Genomic DNA, 9,126 nt, shown 5'->3' with positions numbered 1-9,126 from the left:
GCACTCCCCGTAGCCCCCAGCCCCCTCCCCTTCCGGTGTCAGGTACTCCCCAACCATGGTGCTGGGTGTCTGTATCACATTCAGTCTCCCTGGGCCCATCAGGCCAAGCCTATTAATAACTCTTGGCCCCTGCTTCCCTCCAGCACCCAAAATTGAGGCCCAGGCACGGCTCACCTCCTCCATAAAGCCTTCTGTGACTACTGTAGATGGCAGCGATGTTTCCTTCTTCCATATCCTGCCAGGAAAGGAAGAGAAACAGCAAGGAAAAGAATGAAACTAGAACGGGGCTGAGCCCCGTTCCTACGCTTATATGATCTCTCACTACAGCCTCGCCAGGTAGACATGGCTGTTCTTGCACAGATGAGGAAACAGCATGAAGACATTAGATGTTAAGTGACCTGCTGCTCAAAGCCATGGGCCTGGGGCTGGGAGCGGACTCAGCACTTTTGTGCAAGGATCTAGTGCCTGGTAGGAGGAGATGTTCTGCATAGTCTCAGACAAGTCCCTTCTTCTCTCTTTCTCAGTCTTTCCATCTGTAACATGAGCTCAATCAGAAGTAAACTGTGCTCTATCTAGGGCCGGGGGAAGATGGACTCCCTGAAATTGTTTGCAAAATGTCACAAGGGTGTGACATTGAGTCGCAAAGGCCCCAGCCCTTCATGATTTGCAAAGAGATCTCTGATGTTGTCTGTCTTGGATTGGAGATGAACATCCAAGGGATGTGTTTTGAGAAGCATGAATGACCAAACGAATTTAATTAATACATAGTGAATATCTAACCTGAGCACCATAAAATGTTCCTCTCCTCATCCCTAACCTGAAAAGAATCTCCAGGGCACTGAGACTGTCAATGGTGGGGTCTAGTTCTTGACAATGACATGAGGAATCCCAGGCTCCATGCAAAGGCTGTTTGGAAGCTCCATGGATAGAAAGGGTCGAGGGCAGGCTGCATGGGGGAAGCTGGGGCTGGGGACTCCTTCAGGTGTGGTGCTGGGGCCTGAGCGAGGTTGCTGGTGGTGGCAACAGGGAGGAGTGTGCAGATAGGGGAGTATCTCTTGGAGAGAATCTTCCAGAATTGGGGCTGTGGCATGAACAAGAGGGACAAATCCAAGCTGACCCTAAATTTTCAAGCTGGGGCTTGCTGAAGAAGGAACGTGTTGATTTTGAAGGTGGGGAGTGTAGGGAGGAGGTAGAGCTCAGTTGGGGGGATGACACAGTGAGTGGTGTTGAATCCTAGGATGTTAGGGCTGGGACAGCCTCCTCGGTGATTGGCTATAACCTTCTACAAGTGACATCGTGTTATAGATGAAGAAACCAAGGCCAGGATGACTTACCCAAATCCTCCAGAGAATAGTGGAGGAGACAAGAGCTGGTGCTGGGTTTAGGGGGCCTGAAGGATGCCCTAGTGGAGATGTGTCTGAACTCTGGAGTGAGGTCAGGGCTAGACCCATGGGGCTTTGGTGGTCATGAGAGGTCAAGGAGTTGACCTCGTCAGGTTGTGGGCATGGCTGAGCTCAGGCAGCCGGATGCAGGAGAACCTTGAGGATGAACCCTTGAGGAAGATCCCTGACTGGGGCCTGGGAAAATAATCACACTTGTTTGTTGAACAGTGTGCTGGATTCTGTATGCACAGCATCACACTTTGATTCTTGTATCTCCTTAAGAGGTAGCCAAAACCTTCTCTTTTTTACTAATGATGGAAGAACAAGGCTCAGAGAGGTTGGGCAACTTGCCTAAGATCACAGAATGGAGGTAGGATTTCAGCCCAGGTTCTCTAACTCGAAAGCACTTGCTCCTTTCTACCACACTATCCTGCTTCTAGAATAAGGCCAGAAGACCGGGGCAGCATGTACCATGGGTGAATTCTCGGGAGCCCAGATGGCCTTCCTCTTTGTCCCCATAGGTCTTCTTCATGTACCTCTAATTAAGCAAATCTAGATGGGCTGAACCATATTGCGCGTGTGTATGTGTGTGTGTGTGTGTGGGGGGGGGGTGCATTTATTGAGCACCTACTCTGTACCTAGTGCTTTATGTACTTTATCTCAGACGTTCAAAGAAATAGAATCTCAGAGAGGTTTAGTGACTTACCTAAGGTCACACAGGTAGGAAGTAAGTGGATTTAAACTGAGCACTTTCTGATTCTGGAGCATCTTTCCCTCTACAATACTTAAAGTAGGGTAGAGATGTCCTAAAACCTGAGTCATATATCTGGAAACATGATCCAGTTTTTTTTTTTTTCTCTGAATCTGTGCTAATTGAAGCAGCCTTCATTTTATTAATTTGGTTAATTAGACAAGGGCCTTGATGCCAGAAAATGGGTTTATCAGTCAGGTCTGTTTTTGCCTGTAAGTGATGAGAAAATCTGACCTGGGCTGGCTTAAGACAGTGCGGGGTTTGTTAACTCACGCAACTGAAAAGTCCACGAAGGTTCAAGCATGGTTTGATCCAGAACCCAAATGCTGTCAGGAAGATGCTGTTTCTCTTACTTCTCAGCAATACCTTGTGCCACTCTCTCAAACTGGTTGTCCCCTGAGGGTGTCAAGATGGCCGTCCCTGCAATGCTACAAACTTTCAGGTCCAAGTCCTTTGGGGGAAAAGGAGTCTACTGCCTGAGAGCTTGCTCAAAAGTCCCAGAGCTATACAAAAATTAGCCAGACGTGGTGGTGTGTGCCTGTAGTCCCAGCTACTCGGGAGGCTGAAGCAGAAGAATCGTTTGAACCTAGGAGGTGGAGGTTGCAGTGAGCCGAGATCGCGCCACTGCACGCCAGTCTTGTGACAGAGCGAGACTCCATCTCAAAATAAAATAAAATAAAATAAAATAAAATAAAATAAAATAAAAATAAAGTCCCAGAGTTGCATTCGCCAGTCGTGATGAGCTCAGTTTGGCCCATATCATCCCTGAACCTGTCACTATTGATGACGAAGGGAGCACAGGCCTGCGGCACGAGATACCCTTCAGGCTTGGAAGAGGCAGAATGTCAACGCCATTGGAATGGCCTGGAGAGGGAGACGTCCCTGGACAGAGAGGTGAGGGGCTTTGAGAAGTCAAAGCCCATGAAGTCATTGTGGAGGTGAGTCCCTGGGGGCTGCCTAAGTGTGCCAGGCACACGGGAGGTTCATGCCCTAAGTCCTTGGTGAGTGTAATGACAGTTTGCCTGCATCAAACTTCTAGAGCATGATTCAATCTGTGCCCAAAGTTGCTTTCCTGGACCTAAGGCCCCCCTACCCAGCCCCATCCTGCTCTGCATGAGACCTTATGGACTCCCACCTGCCTAGGACCTTCTGCTTAAAGGTAGCAGCAGTGCCCAGTGGAATTTTCCTCTAGCTTCAGGCTTTCTTACTGTGAGCAGGGAGGAGGACCCTGAGTAGGCGGGCAGATGCCACAGTCTCACACTGACGCCCCCTTCTATCCCCTAAAACGAGGTGTGGTCTTTAGCCAAGCACATCCACATAGTTGCAGTAACATATATGTTACCAGAGTGGATCCCATTATCTTTTTCTTTTTTTTTACAGATGAAAAGTTTTTATGGATGAACCAAACTGAGGTTCAGAGAAGTCAAGTTACTTGCCCAAGGTCACGCAGCTCACCAGGACCAGAGCCTGATCTGTCTGCCTCCACTCACGTCCAGTGCTCTCCCCGAAACCCGCTCTGGCCTCCCAGCTGGTGGGGGGGGGGAGACCAGTGTGTGCAGGACAGCAGTCTGTCAGCTGCCGTCTGCCAGGAGACAAGTATTCAGCTGTTAGCTTCGCTGCCGCTATTTCATTAGTTCACACTATTTCCACCTGCTGTGGCTGGAAACAGGATACAGAGTTCCCCACGTCCAGGGCCCCGGCAGGCTGTGTGGACATTGCAGGATCTAATGATATCGATGAGATCAGCCCTGTGGGATGATGTGTGTTAACTCAAAGGAATCTCTGCATTCCTGAGAGCCAGATCTTGAGCCTGTAGCCTTGTTTCTCCTTCCTCCCCTTATCCATGCTTAAGCATGATTTCCCCCCAGGAGAGAACAGTTATAGGGAAGACAGTTGTGAGGATGGCAGGGGCACGCAGACAGATGGCCCTGGGTCCCTGCCTCGGCTCCATCCACTTGCCCACTGTGTGGTCCTGAGTCAGCTGGTTCATCTCTCTGGGTCTCAGTTTTTCCACCTGTAAAATGGAGCTAAAGAGGAAGCCGTGGTGAATACGAAATGAGATTGTGTCTGAGAAAGGCTATAAAATCCAACACAAATGATAATGGGGTTGCTGTTGTGAGGAGCTGACCTTGATCCTGGCCTGCTCCTGAATGAGAGGACCTGGAATAGCTTTATGCATAGAAACCTGGAGAGCCAGGGGTGCCCACCTCTGAAAACCGCTGACTCTCCAGGAAGGTCTCCGAGACCAGGACCCAGTGTCCTTGCTGGGGAAATGAGAAGCCTCACGGAGGGGAAGAAGAGGACAATTGGAGAATGTGAACACTGGAAGGGGCTGGGGTTAGGGGCTCAGATGCACTGTGGTCCGGAAGGGCCTGGGGCTCTGGAAAGAGGGTGGGGTTAGGGCTCAAGGGGCTGGAGTGAATGGAGCTCTTGGCCACCTGGGTTTGTGTTATGCCCTGGAAGGCTCCACCCCATCCCAGTGGTGCCCAGAGGAACCCTGGGAAGGGGTTAGCGCCCCATGTGGGCTGGAGTGTGAAAAAGGAGCATAACACCCTAAGATCATGGCTGAGGTCATGGGCTGAGGGCGCAAGAGGGAGGCGTGTACTCAGAAGGCAGGGGAGGATTGGAAAGAGGAGGTCTCTGGGTTCTCCCTTCTCGGGTGGGCCTGGAGGAGCCGAGGGAGGCTGGCCCACAGGAGGTGAGAACGCTTGGCCCCAAGGCATCTTTGCCCCAGCTCTGACTGGATTACAAAGGCGCTGTCCCCTCTTACTGTATCCTGTCTTCCTCAGTCCCCTCCCGCTCAGTCCCTCTTGCCCCCATCACTGGCACAGCCCACACCCTGCAACAGAGTAGAATGATCCTTGACGGAGGTGTGTCCGTGTGTGCCTGCATCTGTGTGGTGTGTCTGTGTGTGGTGTGTGTGGAGTGTGTGTTTGGTATGTGGTGGTGTGTCTGTGTGTGGTGTGTCTGTGTGGTGTGTGTGGTATGTGTATCTGTGTGTGGGGTGTCTGTGTGTGGTGTGTGTGGTATGTGTGTGTGTGGTGTGTCTGTGTGTAGAGTGTGTGTGTGGTGTGTGTGTGTGGCATGTGTGTGTGTGGCATGTGTGTGTGTGGTGTGTCTGTGTGTGGTGTGTGTTTGTGTATGGCGCGTCTATGTATGGTGTGTGTTTGTGTATGGCGCGTCTATGTATGGTGTGTGTTTGTGTGTCTATGTATGGTGTGTGTGTGTATGGCGTGTCTGTGTATGGTGTGTGTGTGTATGCAGTGTCTGTGTATGATGTGTGTTTGCATGTGTGTTGAGGGGGAGGATGATTAGTTTGCGTGTGTGTGCGTGTTTCTTTTTTTCTTTAGAGACAGGGTGCACTGGCATGATCGTAGCTCACCGCAACCTTAAATTCCCAACCTCATGTGATCCTTCCACCTTGGCCTCCCAGTGCATTGGGATTACAGGCATAAGCCACTGCACCCAGCCTCCATGTGTTTTTTGGGGCCTCCCATCTAGTGCTCTTCCTTGGCTCTTGGGAGGGCCAGTGGCTGACCCTTCAGAGCCATTCCAACAACCCACGTGTTTCCTCTTCAGCATCCGGCTCCTTTGCATCAAAATCAGGCAAGTTCTAATGCTCTGAACTCTCCCATAGCAAAAGGGAAAAATCCAGGGCTCACCTCTAACCACTTATCTATACCCCGGTGCTACCGGCTGGCTTTGTCCCCCCAAAATTCCTATGTCAAAGCCCTAACCCTCAGTACCTCAGAATGGGACTGCATTTGGAGACAGGATCTTTACGACAGTGATTAAATTAAAAGGAGGTCTTTAGAATGAGTCCTAATCCAGTGTGACTTGTGTCCTTACAAGTGGAGGAGATTAGGACACAGACAAGCAGAGGGAGGAGACAGTTATCTACAGCCAAAGAGAGGCCTCAGAAGAAAGCACCTTGATCTCAGACTTCTGGCCTTGAGAAGGGTGAGGATCCATTTCTGTTGTTCAGGCCCCCTCCCGAGCTGGCTAACACACCTGGCAAAGGAAAGAACCTGCTGAGGGCTCACGAAGGAGAGGGTCTCCATTCCTGTGATCACAATGCAGATGTCAGCCCATGTGCTCATGAAAACTCTCGAAATCCTTTGAAACTGCGACATTTCCCTGCTTTAAAAAAATGTGATTATAAATATGACATGTACTCTTTAAAGAAACAATAGAAAATCAAGGAGCTAAACAGGGCCAGGGGTGGGGGTGGGGGGCGTGTCACCAGTAATCCCTTGCTACCCAAATACAACCATGGTTACCATTGATTTCAGAGGTTTTCTGCCCTCTCACTCCTGCTGGACTATCTACCTGCTGATCATCCTTCATGTTTTAGCTCGAATGTCACCTCTTACCAGAAGTCCTCCTGGGTTTCTTCCCCCTGACCTCATGCCCTTCCTAGAACTGTGCATTTGCCTCGATAACAGCCTCCTATTATTCTGCTTGTTCTCTCTGCTTCCAGTTGCCTTTTCAGCTGGGACTTTGAAGCACCACCATAGCGTTCAGCTTCTTTCCAGGACAGTCTCCAAGGAGAATAAATCAAATGGGGGATATTTTTATTTTTGGCTCTGTGTGTACAGTGGTTCTTCTCTAAGACATTCTTGGATTCCTACTTACAGTGCTGTCAAAACCCATTTATTCACCTGCACTTTAGAGGCACCTGCTGGTGTGTAATTAGTCTTCCAGGAACTGTGGCCTTCCCTGGGAGCTATAGCCTCCTGTCCCCAGGAATCTTAATTCCTGATCCAAAATGGCAGCTCACATTTCGATAAGGGAGGGTGCTCTGGGAACAGGGAACTGGGTATTTGAAACTGGCTGAGCAAATCCAGAATGTATGGTCGCTATCTGCCTTGGTGTTCCTTCAGCCAAGAGGGGGATGCTTGATGTTGGTACCAGTGTAAAGGCTCCAGGTAATACAGTTGGTAGGTTTTAAGGACATCGTTGAACCAGTTTTTTCTTATTAAATCTTTATTGCTTCCATCCTGATTCTGGGTCAAAGTCGACTGAGAAAAAATGTTTTTTAATTCAGAGGCTGAATCAGTTTGAAAACCCAGTAGTTCCCATTTTGTTTCAATACTGCAGACTAACCCACAGCTCGTGTTGGGGTTTAGGACCAAGATTTGTAGAATGACAATGGCTGAGAATTGAGAAATAAAAACAAGTACCAATCGAGGCAGAGAGGAAATGAACTGGGGAAGCAGAATGGCCCACCCCTTTCCTTCCTCCTTCTCCTTTTCCTCCTCCTCCTCCTCCCACCGCTATAGCTCTCCTCCTTTGTTCCATTCCCTTCTGTCTCCTTGTCTTGCCTTTCTTCTCCCTCAGTCTCAATCAGGAATGCTTGGTCTCACGATTCTACAGGATTAGGGGGCCCCTAGTCACCAATCCAACCATCTCATTTTCTAAAGGTTTTCCCTTGTATTCATTTTTAGATTATGGTAAAAGAAACACACACAATTCACCATCTTAACCATTTGTAAGTGTTGAATTCAGTTCTGTTAGGTATATTCACATCGTTTGTCAATCATGACATTTGACAGATGGGAAGCCTGAGGTTCAGAAAGGGCATAAGATGTCCAAGGAAAATGGCAGAGGAGGGACTTACCCAGGCCTGTGGATCTGACTTCTGGGCCCTCAAAGGAGGGCAGGACGTGTCTAAAGGGATAAGAACAAGGTAGAAGGGAGAGAGAGTGGGAGATGCTGTGTCAACTGTAGACCACAGTGTGAGCTCTGCCCTCTCCTCCTCAACTAGAAAATGTGTAAAATATTAAATTATGCTCGGTGAAAGACGCCAGACACACAAGGTCACACCACGTATATGTATGAAATATCCAGACTAGGTCAATCTGGAGACAGAAAGCAGGGGCTGGAGGGAAGGAGGAACAGGGAGTAGCTGCTTAATGGGCTTTATTGGAACCAGGTCAAAGTGGCAACAAATAATCAAGGAGGGCTTCTGGGAAGAGGTGATGCTCAGGCCTCCTTGATTACTTCTTCCTGCTCACATACCACTCTTATATTCACCTCTGTTTACTATGATCATTGCTGTGGAGCAATTATCCATGGAATTGTCTGCTCTCCACCTATGAGCTTATTGAGGTCAACTACTTAATGGGTGTTGAGGTCACAGCATCGTGGGGTGATAAAAATGGTTTGGAACCAGAGAGAGTGGTGGTCGCACAATATTCTGCACACTCTGAGCTCTGAAGGCATTAGATGCCACTCAATTGTCTACTTTAAAGTGGTTAATTTTATGCTATATGAATTTCACTTCAGTTAAAAACATCTCCCATTCTCCCCACAAGATTTGTAGTGAATCTGATAGATGACAGCATATCAGATGACCGTCACTTTTACTGATTGTATTAGTCCTTTCTCACACTACTGTAAAGGCATACCGGAGACTGGGTGATTTATAAAGAAAAGAGGTTTCATTGGCTCACGGTTCTGCAGGCTGTACAGGCTTCTGCTTCTGGGGAGGCCTTAGGAAACCTACAATCATGGCGGAAGGGCAAAGGGGAAGCCAGCACGCCTTACAAGGCGGGAGCAGGAGGCAGGGGTGGGGAGGTGCCACACGGTTTTAAACAAGCAGATCTCAGGAGAACTCTATCATAAGACAGCCTTAAGGGGATGGTGCTAAACCATTAGAGACCGCCTCCATGATCCAGTCACCTCCCACCAGGTCCTTCCTCCAACACTGGGGATTACAATTTGATATGAGGTTTGGGTGGGGACCCAGAGCCAAACCATATCACTGATATAGCCATGTGAGTCACATACAAGGGAGACGTTACCTTTGGTTTACCCTGAAGGGTAACATAGACCACTGTGACAATGGCTTGCAGTAATGGCTGGCAGTGACAGCGTGCTACTTCCTCTGGCATTGTCCTGACTTCTCCCTCCTGTAAGCTCACTGCACCTGCCATTCACCCTGTATAACTCAGTTCAGGCATCACCTCTTCCCAGAAACCCTCCTTGATT

At 49.1% G+C, this 9,126-nt stretch overlaps 4 protein-coding genes across 5 annotated transcripts in view; 2 read left to right on the top strand and 2 right to left on the bottom strand.

Annotated features, from left to right (window-relative positions):
* The window catches only part of PVALB (parvalbumin), a 307,642-nt gene that overhangs the window by 18,322 nt on the left and 280,194 nt on the right, over positions 1-9,126 (bottom strand). The window lies entirely within an intron of this gene.
* The window catches only part of KCTD17 (potassium channel tetramerization domain containing 17), a 357,579-nt gene that overhangs the window by 110,628 nt on the left and 237,825 nt on the right, over positions 1-9,126 (top strand). The window lies entirely within an intron of this gene.
* MPST (mercaptopyruvate sulfurtransferase) overlaps positions 1-9,126 on the top strand; it is a 462,750-nt gene that overhangs the window by 249,571 nt on the left and 204,053 nt on the right. The gene's annotated exons all lie outside the window — the stretch shown is intronic.
* TXN2 (thioredoxin 2) overlaps positions 1-9,126 on the bottom strand; it is a 393,736-nt gene that overhangs the window by 351,776 nt on the left and 32,834 nt on the right. The window lies entirely within an intron of this gene.

The sequence above is a fragment of the Macaca thibetana genome, chromosome 10 (genome assembly GCF_024542745.1).
Source record: "Macaca thibetana thibetana isolate TM-01 chromosome 10, ASM2454274v1, whole genome shotgun sequence".
Taxonomy (NCBI): Eukaryota; Metazoa; Chordata; class Mammalia; order Primates; family Cercopithecidae; genus Macaca; species Macaca thibetana.
The sequence above is the reverse complement of the archived record's forward strand: the minus strand, read 5'-3'. Positions and strand labels throughout refer to the sequence as shown.